This window comes from Gastrolobium bilobum, unplaced genomic scaffold (assembly GCF_033153095.1).
Source record: "Gastrolobium bilobum isolate Gb01-03AN ecotype WA unplaced genomic scaffold, APGP_CSIRO_Gbil_v1 utg24242, whole genome shotgun sequence".
NCBI classification, from domain to species: Eukaryota; Viridiplantae; Streptophyta; class Magnoliopsida; order Fabales; family Fabaceae; genus Gastrolobium; species Gastrolobium bilobum.
Window position 1 is genome coordinate 84,729 of NW_026900138.1, and position 17,998 is coordinate 102,726.

The following is a 17,998-nucleotide window of genomic DNA, read 5'->3' on the forward strand; positions in this document are numbered from 1 at the left end:
ATTCATTCCTCTACATTAACCACCTCATTTCATTCAAGTGTACGCCCTCCTATCAGGGACTTATAACTTTCTAGTAAAACTTCAAAATATTCAAGCTCGTACCTAAGCATACATGTTCATATTTTCCAGTAATTCATCAGGTTCCAAGTCACTCACCTTAATGAAGTCAATTCACCAATTCCACCTGTACATAATTGTTTTACTAACACTACACATATATATAGGAGGTTTACCAATACTATCTTCATGCTATAAACCCATCTCAATTATATTTACTATTCACAATACCACAAATTTCACCTACGATAAAACTGTATATAAAATAAGTTTGTTTACAAATTTTACTTATGATAAAACTTTGTAAATTTCATCTAAAATGTCAGACAAAACATCTAAGTTTTTTTTCCTTAAGTCCCCTAATATTCATATTTTACTTACTGCCATCTCTGTCCATGGAGCAGTCAACACTGCAGCCACAACATCAGGCTAAGGACTTACATTTGGTGCTCCAGGGTTGCCACGTAGGCTTCTTATGATGACCACACATGTAACACAAAGGAATGGGTTGATCAGACCCACACTAAGGAATCACATATGCAATAATCAATAAGAGTCTACATACAACTATACAACACTTAACACAATCATACAAAATCAGAGTTCCCTAGTAAAACTGCTTTGATACCATAAAATGTAACAGCCCATTGTACACCGGTATTGTTAACATTAATTATGATATTAAGTGCAGTTACAATCACAACAATTCAATGCGAGTAAACTTTTTCCGTTTTATTATGCGAGCATTTAAAACAATAAAAAATGTAATAAATAAAAGCTGTGACCGTAACTGTAAACTCTTTGCGAAATAATTATTTAAACTATCTATATATCATAAAATACTTCTCTCAAGTCACTAAGGGATTCCCATAAACCCACTTAGCTAAAATCTCACTTTTACGTTTTCTACCTATCCGAACATGGTTAGGTCTTTTAATTACTGCGGACAAAATGCATGCCGCGAACCCCTCATCTTTTAGTATCAAGGGACATGGTTCGGTGTTTTAATATCATGCACCTAATTTGACCAAGAAAAAAGCAGGAATAAATTTCCCAGACTCGCACCAGAACAGCCACAAGTGTAGTGGCCATATGAGAAGTCCGTGCTCTCTGCCTTTTACAGGCCGACGTGAAACCTATAAAACTCTCAAATTTTAACACAAGGTAGAGGACATCACAAGCTTTAAAACGACGTATGGCACGTCCCTATCGGACTTTTGTGGAGGGAGATATGCTCTCCCAAAGTTCATCAAAATTCTGCCAATTTCACCAGAAATCATATTTTCTAGTCCTATATACCATTTATAACTTATATCCAAACCTAGCGCTCAAAATTCATTTGGCACGTTTTACGGTGCAACTGTACTGCAGTATTTTTACCCGGTAAAAATACTATTCACCAAATTTCCAGAAACTTGCCTAACCACTCAATTTTTCGTTCTGAATCCATTTTCAGGGTTATTTTTATCATTTGAGACCTCCTACTCAATTTTACCTTCCTAGGGTTACGTGTTTGGCTAATTACTGTTTTACCTTTCCTTTGTATTTTGGCCTTAATTTCAAGATTTTCACTAATCCTACCCTTTAATCCTTATTTTCATATATAATTATACGTTTTAGAAATACGAGGTGTTATACAACCGTTTTATGGAAGTTGGTTGAGCCCACTGCATCATAGCTGCCACTTTCTTTGGATCAGTTTTAACACCAGAGGCATTCACAACATGGTTCAAATAATCGATTTCAGATGCAGCAAAGGAGCACTTGCTCAGTTTAACGTAAAACTGATGTTGTTGTAGACAAGATAAAGTCATCTCCAAATGCTTAACATGGTCAGCAATAGATCTGCTAAAAACAAGAATATCATAAAAAAAACAATTATAAATTTTCTGAGAAAGGGGCGGAAAATACTGTTCATGGCAGATTGAAACGTTGATGGAGCGTTAGTTAACCCGAATGGCATCACTATAAATTCATAGTGACCATCGTGGGTTTGAAATGCAGTCTTGAAAATATATGCCTCATGTACACATATTTGATGATAACCCGCACGAAGGTCAAGCTTGGAGAAGACAGCAGCATGACAAAGCTCATCAAGCAATTCATCTATGGTAGGAATTGGAAAGCAATCACGAACAGTAATGGCATTTAGTGCTCTGTAGTCAATACACCTACGCCAAGAACCATCATTCTTCTTTACTAAGAGCACTAGTGAAGAGTATGGACTTTTACTCGGTTGAATATACCCTGCAACTAACAGCTCTTTGACTTGGCGTTTGATTTCATATTAAACATACATATGACAGTAGCACAGCTAAATAAATGCGGAAGCTAATTTTTTCTTTTCAATTATGACGTCATCATTATTAACCAAGTTGATTACTTAATTCTTTTACAAAATAATGCCTGTATGTAAATTGCAATAATATAACTAATTGAATAACCTCATATATAAATGTGTATCTAATCACGGATCTACAACATGTAGTCCAGACAAAATCCTGATACATTATACAACTCATGTCTAAATAAACATAGCATAATCAATGTGGCATGGACAACCCCCATGCTCACCAAATAAGTCAACAAAGCCCAATAAAGTCTCAGCTCAATAAGCAATATAATAAAACTAAAACACGGTCAACACCCAAGCATATCAGCACAAACAACATGCATATCAACTCAGCTACAGCCTCTTGCCACCAGAGGTCTCAACCCTTGAGGTACATGTACCTGAAATGTGCCCCAACACGGGGTGAGATCTATAAAAAGAAATCTCAGTAAGACAAGGGGTCCTCAAGGATCTTTCCACCCCAAGCTCACTTACATGTGCAATATAAGTTCAAAAGCAGTATAACAATATCATTTCCAAAATCTGTGCAGTGCAACATATAATCATGTCATGTGTGTAAACATCCTACTGGCCAGAGAATAAACATGCAAGAATTACATACGTCTACAACCTACAGTACAAGGAACACCTCTTGTACCTCACCCACAAAATCACCATCTTGTATGTCTCCACATACTCAGGTTTACCGTCAAGGTGGAACACCACATACATGTCATAAGGTACTTGCACTTAACAGCTCAATAACATTTCAATAATCATTCCATATTTTCACAAAAACACAGCATGCAAATAACTATCCCTCCATGAGGTATGGTGGAACCAAAATGGGCAAAACCGAGGACACGAAAGCCTACCTTGCAAGCTAACAATCCAACTCAAGAATCCACACCAGCCCAAGGTCCACAAACAGCACAATCACAATCTGTTTAGACCACTAATCATATCAACATTCATAATCTAAAAGTTCATGACATAATAACAACGTTTCTTTTTTTGTTTCATGTCATTAGGCTTCTCCCAAAGCCATAAGCCCTTAATCCAAGTAATTCTGATTTAGTTAAATTATTACAGAGGTTCAACTTAACCAATCATGGGTCCACAAACCCAATATACCATTCTGTATGAACAGAACAGTCACCAACTCGAAATTCCCAGAATATCCGGATATATGTCGGGGCCATATCTGGATATCATATCCGGATATGAATATCCAAATATACCAACCCCATATTCGGATATCAATATCTGGATATCATATCCAGATATCAATATCCAGATATTTCGCGATAGAATGCGGTTTCTGCATTTCACGAAGATATCCCTCCAAGGTTCCATTTTTAACACATATATACGTTAAAGCATGCATCTTTAAACCCATTTAGACCAGTTATCACATTAGCTACTTAATCCTATCATTTTTTATGTCAAGACTTGATCTTTAACAAAGAAATTCATGACCAAAGGTGAGGAACATACCCCAAAGGCTCAAAACAAAAGCTATATGTGCTCTTGGAGCTCACAAAACAGTCTCAAGGTTCTGACTTCAAAGGGCCACAAAAATGGCTATCAAGCAAGGTCCTTTCTCTATCAAAATGGCTTCTTGAAGCCTTAAATGCCAAGACAAATGATCCCACTTCACCAACAAAGAAGAATAGTCCCAAGCCCTCCACAAACAGCAACCACCACTCAGAAAAGGGCTGACTTTCACCCTCCCGATGCACTCCACTAAGTGTTTACAAGGTTAGAGATGATGAATCTATCATAAAAGTGGTGTCTTGAGGAATTCCAAAGGAGAAGATGAAGGTGGCAAGGTGGAGGAAGGTGGCAACAGCCAAAGGATAAGAAAATCTCACGTAGAAACAATAGGAGCTAACCTAGGTCTTTGTGCCACTTGGTATTTATAGGCGGATTAAGTTTAATCCGTCAATATTAGCACTAATAGCTTCGCTAATATTTTTAATCCCAAACTTCATATTCTGAACCTAGCCATTTTTCTAGGATTTGTCATATTTTTATTATAATTTTCGCAGTACTTTGTCGGTACACGTTTTCACGCAGCCGGTATCAGTCCTGACACCAGTTCCCATTATTTGACTCCAAACTTGTCATACCAGTCCTATATATTATTCTAGAAATATTCATACACTTATTATAATTTTTCGGGATACTTCATCGGTACATACTTATACCGTGAAGCAGAACCGATATCTGCACTTTTCGTCAGAAAAGCGACTTTCAGCATGATTAAGCCCTTATATTAATTATGCAAGTCTTCCCATACTTATTCTACGTCAATTATGGAATTATTTCATAAAATCATATTAAATTAATATAATTCCAAATTTAACGGTGCAGGTTCTTACAATAACCCGCTTGGAGGTCAAGCTTGGAGAAGACAACAGCATGACAAAGCTCATCAAGCAATTCATCTATGGTAGGAATTGGAAAGCAATCAAGAATAGTAATGGCATTTAGTGCTCTGTAGTCAATACACATACGCCAAGAACCATCATTCTTCTTTACTAAGAGCACTGGTGAAGAGTATGGACTCTTACTCGGTTGAATATACCCTGCAACTAACAGCTCTTTGACTTGGCGTTTGATTTCAGCTTTTTGAAAGTGAGGATACCTATATGGTTTCACAGTAATAGGTTTTGAGCCTTCAAATAAGTGGATTGAGTGATCAATGCCACGGAAGGGTGGTAACACCTCAGGGACTGCAAAGACCGTATGAAACTTGTTCAAGACTTGCCAAATCTCAGCAAGAATCAATAGTTGCAATGCCAAAATATCAGCAGGAACTTGATTCTCTGATACAGTAGTTGAAGACAAGGCAAAACAACTTGGGGAAGATTGTTGAAGCATTAGGCAAGCTGATAACTGAACCTTCTCTTTGTTGACATTGAATTCCATAGATAGGTTAGCATAATCATGCGTCACCTTACCTAATGATTCTAGCCAAGGCATGCCGAGTATACTTTGGAGCTCTTTCAAGTCAAGAACCCAAAGATCCACACAAAATTTAAAGCCTTGAATAGACAAAGAAATAGCAACAAATTTAGTATCACATAACATGAAATCTCCATTACCCAAAATTACCTTCATGCTGCGAGAATGTGAAAATGAAAGGCCCACCAGTAGGACTAATTGCTTTTGCACAAAATTATGAGAGCTGCCAGAGTCCACCATCACGTATATCTCCTTATCACCCACTGTTGCTTCAAACTGCAGCAACTTTGGCATTGAATTCATAGTTAAAGCATTCAGAACAGCTTCATGTAAAGGTTGTGAAGCGTCATGTGGTTGCTAAACGATAACTTCTTCATGCTCTTCAGTTATTTCCTCTGCCTCTCCCATTAACAGCAACATTTTGGATTTACATTTATGGCCCAATGACCATTTCTCATCGCAAGTGTAACAGAGGCCAAGTTCTCTTTTCTTTTTTAACTTTTCTGGAGGTAATATTTTTATTGGTAAGGTTTGTGGTGCTTGATGGGACGAAAATTCGTTCCCATCTAAGCCCATTTTGATGGCAAAAAACTATATGTTCCCTCATCTGATGAGCAACTTTAGCACTAAAAGCACATGTTTAATATCTTTATGAAAAAAACACAGTGCGGAACGGATGGTGACGTAATCCTTTGGAAAATATATAAAAAGGGGAACAGATTAGGAACATTAAATACACCTGCTTCACTCACTCAATCTCCCTGACCACTTTTCAGGAAACGTTGAAAAGAAGTTTCCATAAAGCATAAGCGGAGCAGCAATCAAGCAAGACAAAACGTGCGCAACAGAGAATAAACGGTTCTTATTGGCTAAAGAGGAAAGCAAGGCATGGGGATGATCAAAGGAAAGACAAATCTCAAAAATAACTGTTCCATCCAGCCACTTGCGCCCCTCAAAGCACTGTTCACACCGTCTCTTTCATGCAGTCAAGAAAACAACTCCAAGGAAATTACCCACTTTGCCATTCACTCTTCTGCTATAAAAAGGATGTCTCAGCACGAAGAACATTATCGAATTTCTTAAGAAGAGATCACTTAGTTTATTTTGTAGTTTTTCTTTTGTATAGTTTTAGTTGTAGTTAAGTAACAACACTTCTTCTCTATTCTGTATCACCCACTTGAGACTCCTCACGAGCAACAACCATATTCTCCACTTTCTCTTTTGTTGTAGCCTAAGTTGTTTCCATTTAAATATAAGTGTTATTTCTCTCCTTTTCACTCGTTATCTGTGAACTGGATCTCGGGTCTATGGGATTTCAGTTTGGAATAATTATGTTTAAAGTAGTAGCCATGGGATAAACTATCTGTGGAACGGAAAAACTGCAAAGTTCTTAAAGAATTATTTTCAAAAATTTTGTACTGAGCTTTTGTATTTCTCTGGTTAAGTAAGCTATATTTATTGTGTATCAATGGAAATTGAACACATACTGAGAAAGGAACTTCCATAAGGAAGGGATTTCAGACAGCTTAACCAGAGGGGGAAGGCAGTGTTGTGGAAACGTCGCCTTAGGAATAAGGGACCACCTCGTGCATTTAAAGGTCCTCGTGCATTTAAGGGACCATTCTGGCGCCAACTAGCGCCAATTCTCTGGCATTTGTACTGTGATACGTCTGTGCGTGTGGAGTTGCGTGAACAGGCTTTTTCTAATTTGTAATTTTCACTCCTCTTTTTCCTGTAAAAACACAACCAAAAGGTGAATATTATTGACATAGAAAGAATCAATATAAATAGCAAATATGTATTTAAATTGCTCTCTTATGACCCAATTCTTATCAATTTTAACATGGAAAAACCACACTTGCCAGAGGCACATCATACTCCACCTCCCAACTATTTCCAACTGCCCGTGCCAAGGGTACATTGAAAGCAAAGAAGTCCTACGGTTCGCACTGGAAGTAAAGAACTTGATCACCATTAGTGATCCTGTTTACGCAAAAGGAGCCCTCTGCAAGGGAAGTCTGAAGGATGAGGCCAGATTCTGATCTCTTTTTGCTAACACCAACCCCACCCCCTCCACTCATGATGCCACTGTCAAGTGGGCATTACAGGTCCGACTCTACTGCTTCATGAAGAACATTCTTTTTGATGCAGTACCTCTCATATATAGCAGCCTGAAGAAAGAGATCAGGAAGACTACCGTCTGCCTTCCCTGCCAGATCACAAAGCTCTGTCTTAGAGCTGAAGTAAAAACTTATGAGGATGAAGACCTAGTGTTGGGGTCTGTCATCGATTTCAAAACATGGAATTTTCTGAGGACTACTTACATTAAGACAAATATTCCATATCCTGAAGGTTACGACGTCAGACGTGACGTTGTTGATGATGGTGAAGAGGGCCCTGAGGCCCCAAAGAAGAAAACCACGAAGGCCACCCCTTCAAAATCAACAACCACTTCTGCCTACATCCAGGCAAGAAGAATTGTTCCCCCTCCCACCAAGGTGAAGAAGGAAGCCCCTGTTGCTACTAAGAGCAAACAGGGCAAAAAGAAATCCCCTGCCAAAGCTCCCCCTAGAAAGGGGGAACGTTCCAGTCAGAAGCTGAAGAGATCCTTCAGCAGCACCAAAAGGCCAGAGGGAGCATCCTCTGAGAAGCCCATCACCCTCTCTGACAAGGAGGAGAACAGTGAAGACAATGAGCCTATTGCAAAAAGGCTGAAAACAGGAGGAACGTCAAAACCTACATCAGCTGCTAGGGAGACCTACCCAAGTAGCTTTGCTACTCCTGAGTCTTTTGACGTTCCGTCCCCTCCACCATCACCTGCTCATTCTTCACCACCACCAAGAATACAACAACCCTCTCATAGGCAACAACAAGGAGAGGGAATAAAAGAAACAAATGCAGCACCTGCTGTAGAAGAACAGGTGGTTGAGCAAGAATCTCAGCCACAAAAGAAACTAGACAAAGGAAAGGGGATTCTGGTTGAATCCCTTAAAAAGAAAAAGTCAACTGCTCCAAGGAAAATCAGTCTGGGAGGGCCCCTATCTTGCCCCATTATCTGTCCTAATACAACTGGGGACGAGGCCTTTGGTAGGGCTCTAGCAGAAGAGGAGGGCTTGGAAGCTCCTCCACTGATGGAGGAACAAACTACAACAGCCCTCTCTTCCTCAAAAATTCAGGAGGTTGCAGTCAGGCAAGCACCTGAAGAACCTCCAACTTCTGGCAACAACAACAACCAGAAAGAGAAACCATCCTCCCCCATCCCATCAATCCCTCTTGCATCAAGGATACAATCTCAGATAAGGATTGCTGAGATCTTTGAAATGATGGGGAAGAAGATGGAGAAGCTTCTACCTGAAGCACCATTCGTTACTCAGCTGGAGATGACTAGCACTACTGAAGAGCTGAAGGCTCTAAGGAACGGATTGGATCAACTCTCATCTTCCTTCATCAAATTCCAGGAGCAACAGAAGGAAGACAGGGAGCAGCTCCTCAACACCATCCAGGCCAGCATCGAAAGCATCAGTGCTGCACCTTCTGCACCTACCCTTCAAGCTGTCAAGAGTGAAATCAGAAATGCTGCTGATTCCCTGAAGTTTGCGCATTCCATGCACAACACCAGAGCTGAGAAACAACTCAGAAAACTCTACCTCCAAAACACTGAAGAACTAATAGAAATCAATGAGGCTCTCAAAGCTTTTGGTACATATTTGGAGGGGAGAATCACTCAGCTGGAGAACCGGTTGTTGGATATAGAGGGACAAATAGTGCATATCGACAATGACAGGATAATGATGAGATCCACCATTGTGCACCTCACTGCTGTGATCAGTGATCTACTGAAGGATGCTGGGAAGTAGCTCCCTGAAGCTGAAGCAAGAAGATTAAGAGATCAAAAAATGCTTGGGAGAAGACCACTTACGCAGGAGGAACTAGATGCTGAAAATAATTCCGAGCTGGGCAAGAGACGTCCACAGTGAAAAGGAGACAGACCCTCCTATTTTTGTTTATTCCCCATTTATTTCTTTCTGTTAATTTCCTTTTGTTTTCTTTTCCGTTCCCTAGTGTAAAATTTTAATTTCTTTTTGAAATAGAAAAATCCTTTTTGTTCAAACTATTTGGAGCATACATTTCAGTTATATTATTGTGACGGTAAAAATTTGAATAAAAAATGGCATGAAACACAAAGTCAATGAGTAATCATTCTTATTCTTACTCTGAATTCTTGAGATAGGAAAGGTGAAATGAATTTAATCTTCAGATTTTTTGAAGGATACTGATCTGTGTGAGCAAAAACTGGTGAGGAACGAAAAATGCCAAACACTTACTCATGAAAGCGTTTTTGAGGTGTCACCACAATGAAACTTTTAAACTTGCCTTGATGTTGTAAGCACTGCTGAAGAACAGGTGAATTTCACTAACAAGGATCAACCTTCAAACACTCACCCCCTCACAACCTTCAAACACTCACCCTCTCACAACCTTCAAACACTTCAATTCCCATTCATACCGCAGCACAACCTCACACACTCATACTCATCCCTAGGTCACAGGAGCAAGGAACAAATCCAAAATGAGCAAAGAGGACAAGAAGAAAGGAAACAAAGAAAAATGGGAACAACCATTCAAAAGAATTCAGAAGAAGATACCAGAAAAGATTTCTCCAAAGGAAGAAAAGAAGGTACAAAAAGACAAAGTGTTCCCTCAAACAGAAAAGTCCAGCTCTGAAACAGAAAAATTGAAAAATGTTCCTTGACTCAAGACCTGTGACCATTCCATTTCTAAAACCCCTTATTAATCCTTTTCACAAAGATCCGTGATATGAAAGATCCCTGCACTTCATAGGAAAGCAGCAGATAAGCAAGTTTGAAGAATCACATCCAGGAATGGACAGAGAAACATGAAGCCCTGAGTGATAGTGAGACAGAAGATCAGCAGTCTTCACTCACCATGGAACGAATTCTTTTTACTTGTCACCTATGGAGAGTAGTTCATTCTTTGAAAAGATTATGATTACTCACTGGCTCAAGTTTCTGAAGTTGAGCTATTCTTTGAAATTGAGCAGCCTAAGCCATTATTTCTGAGTCGTTTGAGGATAACCAACAGTTTAGTTTTTGGGTGTTTGATGGGACGGAAATTGGTTCCCATCTAACCCCATTTTGATTGCAAAATATCATCTGTTCCCTCATCTGATGAGCAACTTTAGCACTAAAAGCACATGTTTAATATCTTTATGACAAAAACACAGTGGGGAAAGGATGGTGACGTAATCCTTTGGAAAATATATAAAAAGGGGAACGGATTAGGAACATTAAATACACCTGCTTCACTCACTCAATCTCTCTGACCACTTTTCAGGAAACGTTGAAAAGAAGTTTCCGTAAAGCATAAGCGGTGCAGCAATCAAGCAAGATGAAACGTGCACAAAAGAGAATAAACGGTTCCTATTGGCTAAAGAGGAAAGCAAGGCATGGGGATGCTCAGAAGGAAAGACAAATCTCAAAAATAATTGTCTCATCCAACCACTTGCGCCCCTCAAAGCACTGTTCACACTGCCTCTTTCATGCAGTCAAGAAAACAACTCCAAGGAAATTACCCACTTTGCCATTCACTCTTCTCCTATAAAAAGGACGTCCCAACACAAAGAACATAATCGAATTCCTTAAGAAGAGATCACTTAGTTTATTTTGTAGTTTTCCTTTTGTATAGTTTTAGTTGTAGTTAAGTGACAACACTTCTTCTCTATTCTGTATCACCCACTTGAGACTCCTCACGAGCAACAACCATATTCTCCACTTTCTATTTTGTTGTAACCTAAGTTTTTTCCATTTAAATATAAGTTCTATTTCTCTCCTTTCCACTCGTTATCTCTGAACTGAATATCTGGTCTATGGGATTTCAGTTTGGAATAATTATGTTTAAAGTAGGAGCCATGGGCTAAACTATCTGTGGAACGGAAACACTGCAAAGTTCTTAAAGAATTATTTTCAAAACTTTTGTACTGAGCTTTTGTATTTCCCTGGTTAAGTAAACTATATTCATTGTGTACAATGGAAATTGAACACATACTGAGAAAAGAACGTCCATAAGAAAGGGATTTCAGACAGCTTAATCAAAGGGGGCTGGTTGCCTTAGGAATAAGGGACCACCTCGTTCATTTGAAGGTCATGTGCTAAGTAACTATTGGAGTCAAGGGAGCCATAGGAATATGGAAACTTGTGAGCCATTTAGTCCATGAGCTGAGAAATCAGAGATTGGCAGTGAAGAGACTGGAACAAAGACAAAAGTGTTAAGTCTTGAGTAGAGAAAATAACTATTTAAGAATGGAGCAGTGGATCTGTTCCTTCTGTTAAAAGTGTTTTTAAACCATCTACATTGTTGTCTCTTAATTACAGTTATTATTATTCGTATTTTTTCTCGTTGTTCAATCTTGTATCTATAAATCTCCCATGAATATTGCTTTCTCTTCTCTCAACAAAAAGGGTATCATACATAACGAAGCGATGAATTGTTTGATGTCAGATTGAACCTACTATTCTTGAGGAACGTTGTCAAGACAGTAGGGAACGTTTGACCAAACAGGTCAATTACTAACTTCTCTTTTCATTTTTATTCTTTTTAAAATAGTTTAAGGCATTACTTAGAGTTCTATCCTCGTGGGAACGATAATCTAGGCACTAATAGTCCCTTTATTACTTGATGCGTGCACTTGCGCACTTGGGTTGAAAGTAAGAGAAACAAGTGTTTTCTCTTACTGAACTAGAACGTTCTTCATCATAATATTTTACACCCAACAAATTTTTGGTGCCGTTGCCGGGGACAGACACACTAAATTTTGTCCTTATTACTGTTTTAAGTACGTACTTTGTATATTTCATTTTCTTATTTTTATTCTGTCATATATTCTGTTGTTCATATTATCTGTGTTTTATGGTTTATGAGTGAAGAGTCTGAAACAGATTCTCACCACTCCACTGAAATACCTGATTTCTTCTTTGACCCTGAACCAGAACGTACTTTACATAGAAGAAGAAGGGATCTCAGGGAAAATATTTTTGAAAATATGGCTGATCATAATAACAATAATGATGAAATTCCTCCTGAACAGAACTTCAGAGCTTTGGCTGCTCCTTTCAGGAACAGACCAGAAAGGGGAGTGATCCTTCCCCCATTAGCTCCCAACTTTGAACTCAAACCTATCATGTTTCACATGATTAGGGAAGCAGGAGTCTTCAATGGACTCCCTGCAGAAGATCCTTACACACACCTCACAAACTTCCAAGATATCTGTGATAATTTTAGAACTGAAGGTGTAACAGAGGAAAGTATGAGAATGAGGTTGTTTCCTCATTCCTTGGGCTCAAAAGCAAAAATATGGATGAAAACCCTCACCTGTGGTTCCATACACTCTTGGGATGAACTTTTTAATAAGTTCATAGAAAGATTTCTCCCTATGCCTCGCCAAGCTGATGTTAGAGCAGAGCTGTCTAATTTTAGAATGTTTTATGGAGAAAGTCTCTATGAAGCTTGGGAGAGATATAAGGACATCATTAGAAAGTGTCCAAACCATGGGGTGCAAAGTTGGGGAATTTTACAGTCTTTTTATAAAAGGATTGATCATACTTAGACTTTGTTGCAGGAGGATATTTCTTTACAGGAACTCTTGAATCCAGGTACAAAATCATAGAAGGCACTGCAGAAAGATGTCTCTAATGGCCACTAGACAAGGTTAGCCCAGTAAGGAAGCCATGCATGCTAGAATTAGACAAACAAACTGTCATGGAATCCCAACTTGCCACACTGATGAATGAGGTGAAGAATCTGAAAGCTGATCAAGAACAACCAAGGATGGAAGTCTTTTATAACACCTCGCATTTCTAAGTTTAAATATTAATATATTAAATGAGAATTAAAGAGAAGGATTAGTGAAAATCCTGAAAATTAGGCCAAAATACAAAGAAAGGGCAAAACGGTAATTAGCCACCACGCAACCCTAGGAAGATAAAAATTGAGTAGAAGGTCTCAGATGGTAAAAGTAACCCTGGAAATGGATTCAGAATGAAAAATTGAGTGTTTAGGCAAGTTTCAGAAAAATCAGTGAATAGTATTTTTACCGTGTAAAAATACCGCGGTACGATTGCACCGTAAAATGTGCTGATTGAGTTTTGAGCTCTAGGTTTTAAATGAGTTATAAATGGTCTATAGAACTAGGAAATACGATTTCTGATAAAATTTGATGGAAGTAAGTTAGTTTGGGGAAGCGTGCCAACGACGCGCGCAACAGCTTAAAACAACATTTTCTCTGAACGACCGGAAAACTCCGGATTCATCTGATCAAGTATAATTAAAGGACAATTGTTAATGTTAAAATTAGATTTTCTAAATAGGTTTTAAATTTATGGACGTTTAGTGGAATCGGTGAGAAATTCAAATAGGTTTGAAACGCGTGAGGTGGCGGTGGGCCCCACCCCACTTAAGTCCACTTAAGCCACCTAAGATTCACTATTCATCATCCACTTTCCTTCCCTTTTTCCAGCACAAACCCGCGGCCATGGAGGAGAATAGGAGCAAGCTTCAAGCTTTGATTTCTCACACAATACCTCACCAAAATCCACAAAGTTTGTCACTAAATTTCATGTAAACCATCATCCCAATCCAACCATACTAGTATTAGGCCTTGAAAACCAATAGATTGGGAGAAAAATGCTACCCTTTTCTACGAAAATTTGAGGAGAATTGATGTTCATGGAGTCATTTGGCCTTCCATTGCTTGGATACGTCTTGGAGGAGTCTTAGGCCTTGATTGTGAGTATGTTTCTACATCATTTCTATGGTTAATTTGGTAAATCATATTTATGAACCCTAGACTTTGTTTTGTTGATTTGTGATGTTAGGGAGCTCAAATGGAAAATGTGTATTAGATGATAATGTCTTAGAATGATGTGTTAGAGCTAGATATGCCATGAAAATTATTGATGAAAATTGTGAAATTTTAACTTAGAAATTTTTAGGGTGTCATGACTTTGAGTTTTGAAAATGTGTTAGGATTGGATTGGTGATTTGTTGTATGATTGTATGTTCATATAATGGGATTGTATGTTGATATAATGGGATTGTATGAGGTGTAGAGTGGTTAAAATTGAAAGAAAATCCTTTGGAATTGCCTACGGGACAATTCGGCCATGTAGGGAATTTTAGGGATTTGATGTTGTTGGCATGGTTTGGATGAAGTATCATGTGTTAAATGGTAATTAGATGGGTTGTGTGGTGTTTGTAAGGTTGGAGAATCAATGAAAAATTAATTGATGGTGTTGGAGGTCATAAAGGATCCTAGAACTAGATATTAGGCAAAACGACGTTTAAATGACGTAAAATGAAAAATGGCACTTGATATGGCATTTCGGTAACCTAAGGATGCCTAATAAAATGAGAAAGAAAATTTAGAAAAATAAATTGTAAAAATGCACTACTTTGGCCGAACCTACAAGGGTGTAGAGAAGGTTTTGACGTTTTTCGTATTCTGATAGAATTGTCGTGTACTGATGATTCGTACATGGTTGTTGTAGGTTGTCGTACGTTGAATTGAACCCCGAACCGTGAGTCGGAGGATTGCCCTTGGTCCTGGACCAAGTGGGATTGAGGTGAGTGATTGGATCATGCTTGTATAATTGTTAACTGGCATGTGTTCGTATGAGTTTTGAGTGATTGGGAATGTCCTATGTGTAGGCATTATATTGAGTAACGAGCTCGGAGAGTATACTGCTGTGGAGCTAGGTGGAGGAACTTATAAAGGTAACCTCTTGGTACTGGGGCTTGATCCCCTTGTGTGTTCCACCATACCCGTTGAGGGTGATGGTAGGAAATGTATATGAGTATTGTAGAATAACATGATCATGCATGTAGTATGTATATGTTGGTACGTAGGTACCGAGTCTCTGGCCAGTAGACAGTTTTGCCTTCGGGCATTTCGAACTTCCACTTAATAGGTCTCCGAGAGGGAGTTCCAGTTGACCTAGGATCGTGGTGTGTGATCCGGATAGGAGCACACTAGGAAGTCTCGGGTGTATGTGGATGGGAGGGGTACCTTGGTTGGATGTTCTTGGAACACGTCTTGGATGAGACCCGTAGGCTTATATGCTGAGCCATTAGGCAGGACGTTGCGTGGTATTGGTTTCGTCGTATTTTCCCTATATCCCCCAGTTTCTCTAAATCCTTTGCTATATCCCGTTTTTAAAGATGTTATTGTATATTATTTATATGCATCGAAGTGAGCCATTGGGCAGAGTTTTCTCCAGAACCTCTGGGTTACTGAGATATATTCGTATATCTCACCCCGTCTTGAGGGCTTTATTTTAGGAGGTAGCAGTGGCACAAGAGCGGCGGGCAAGAAGCCCGTAGGATGAGTGTTGGAGGACATTTTTATATTTTGCATTTTGATGGCCATTGGGCCTAGGCTAGACTTAGGGCATGAACATTCCATATGTATGTAGGAGGAGATTCATAGTCATATTTGTTCATGTCATTTTGCCTAAGTCTAGTTATATATGTTATTTAAAGTTCATGTTTCAAGTTGTAATTTAAAGTTATGAAATTGTAAGTTGTAATATGTTGTAATTGTACATGGATACTTGATGTAATATGATGGAAGGGCTTTATGCCTATTTTAGGATTATGATTATGTGAATGCTTAGAAAATGCATGTAAATGGACTTTGATGATTGAAACGTATTAAGTATTAATCAAGTGAGCTGTATGATATGAATTGTGTAATAACTATAAACTGAATTGGGTTGTAAGTGCCCCAAGGCATTGTTGGTCCTTGTATGTGCCACCCATTGAATATTAGGTACATTTGAGGTCTTAGAATACATTTGCAATTTGGGGATTTTTGTAAAAACAAATGAAACTCTAGCGAAATTTCTGTAGAATTGGCAGAATTTAGGCGAACTTCGGGAGAGCATATCTCCCTTCACAGAGGTCTGATAGGGACGTTCCATATGCCATTTTCAATCTTGAGATGTCCTCTATCTTGTGCTAAAATTTGATAGAATTATGGGTTGGAAGTCGGCCTGGAGAAGGCAAAGAGTGCAGAATGTCTATTTGCTCACTACACTTGTGTTCTGGACCGGTTTTGGGAAATTAATTCTTGCTTCGTTTCTTAGTCAAATTAAGTACATGATATATCAAATTGAAGCTTGAGGTGTCTAATTTGTTGTATAAAAATTTGACAGCCATTGGTTGAGTGGATTTTCTGCAGTAATTCGTGGAGTGAGGGATGTTTGGAGCTGTTTTGGGGTTGGCTGGCAGCTTTGCTTGGCCAACTTCAAACGGCGATATCCGGAGCAAACGAGATCGAAATAACTCATGTGATAGCTTCTTAGAAAGTTAATTAACATATCAAAATATGGGAGGCTTGTAGAATGCGGTTTATTCGCAGAAAATTAAAGACCGAACCATGTTCGGAAGAGTAGAAAACATAAAAGTGAAAATTATGCTAAGTGGGTTTATGGGAACCCCTTAGTCACTTGTAGTAAGTAAAATAAGTTATAAAAGTAGTCTAAATAAGTATTCCACAAGAGTTTATAGTTACGGTCACAGCTTTTAATTATTACGCTTTTATTGTTTTAAATGTTCGCGTAATAAACGAAAAAAGTTTACTCGCATTTTTATAAAGGAATTGTTGTGATTGTAACTGCGCTTAATATCATAATTAATGTTAACAATACCGATGTACCATGGGCTATTACATCTTACAACTCACAGCAAATGAGAATGAACCCTGCTCATCCTGTGGAGATCTTCATGATTCAGCAGACTGCGCATCCACTGCCTTGGTGTGTTATGCAGAAAATTTTGGGAACAGAAACCTCACTCATTCCAAAGACAATCAGCAAGCAGGAAGCAACAATAATCAAAATCCTGGAGGAACCACAGTGAAAGATCAGAACCATAATCCTCAATGGAGACCACCCACAAGCCAAAGACCATACAACAACCAGCAACAGCAATATAAACAAGGCAGCAAAAATGGAGCATATGAACCACAAAGAAGAACCAATTATGCTCCATTCCAAAGATATGACCAACACATCAATACCCTGGAGAATTATATCAAAGAATATGTCACCAGGAACGATGTTGTGGTCAGAAATATTGAATCTCACCTGGGACAGATAGCTGCTAGCCTCGACACCAGAACACCAGGAAAACTACCAGGGGATACTAAAGTTCCCTCAACCTCTTCTCCTCAAGAATGAGAGGTAAGTAACATGTCCAGCTAAAGACATTAAACTAAGCGCTGACTGGGAGGCAACCTAGTGGATACCTTTGCCCTTTACACAAAGAGCAAAGTTTTGGGGTGGTTAAACTTAACCACGCAGCTCCCGAAAATAGAGGGAACGTCTGATGTTCAACTCCAAGTCCAAATAAGTAAAATATGTTCCGTTCTAGGAATGTAGTTTTAGGGTGGTTCAATAACCACAAATTCCTATTAAAAAAACAATTTATATATATATATATATTAATCTTAATAGATAAGTAGTATTTCTTTATAATGCAATTTATATTCCGGTTTCTTTTGATAAATAGGTTTGCATTTTTATTAGGGTGTTAGTTTTTTATTATTATTTAAATATAGGCAAA

The 17,998-nt window shown here is 38.6% G+C and overlaps 1 non-coding gene across 1 annotated transcript; it reads right to left on the bottom strand.

The window, feature by feature from the left end:
• Positions 1 to 12,824: 12,824 nt before the first annotated feature.
• On the bottom strand, positions 12,825 to 12,931 carry LOC133295481 (small nucleolar RNA R71). Its single transcript, XR_009749348.1, has one exon. It is a non-coding gene; the product is annotated as a small nucleolar RNA R71 (small nucleolar RNA).
• Positions 12,932 to 17,998: the final 5,067 nt, after the last annotated feature.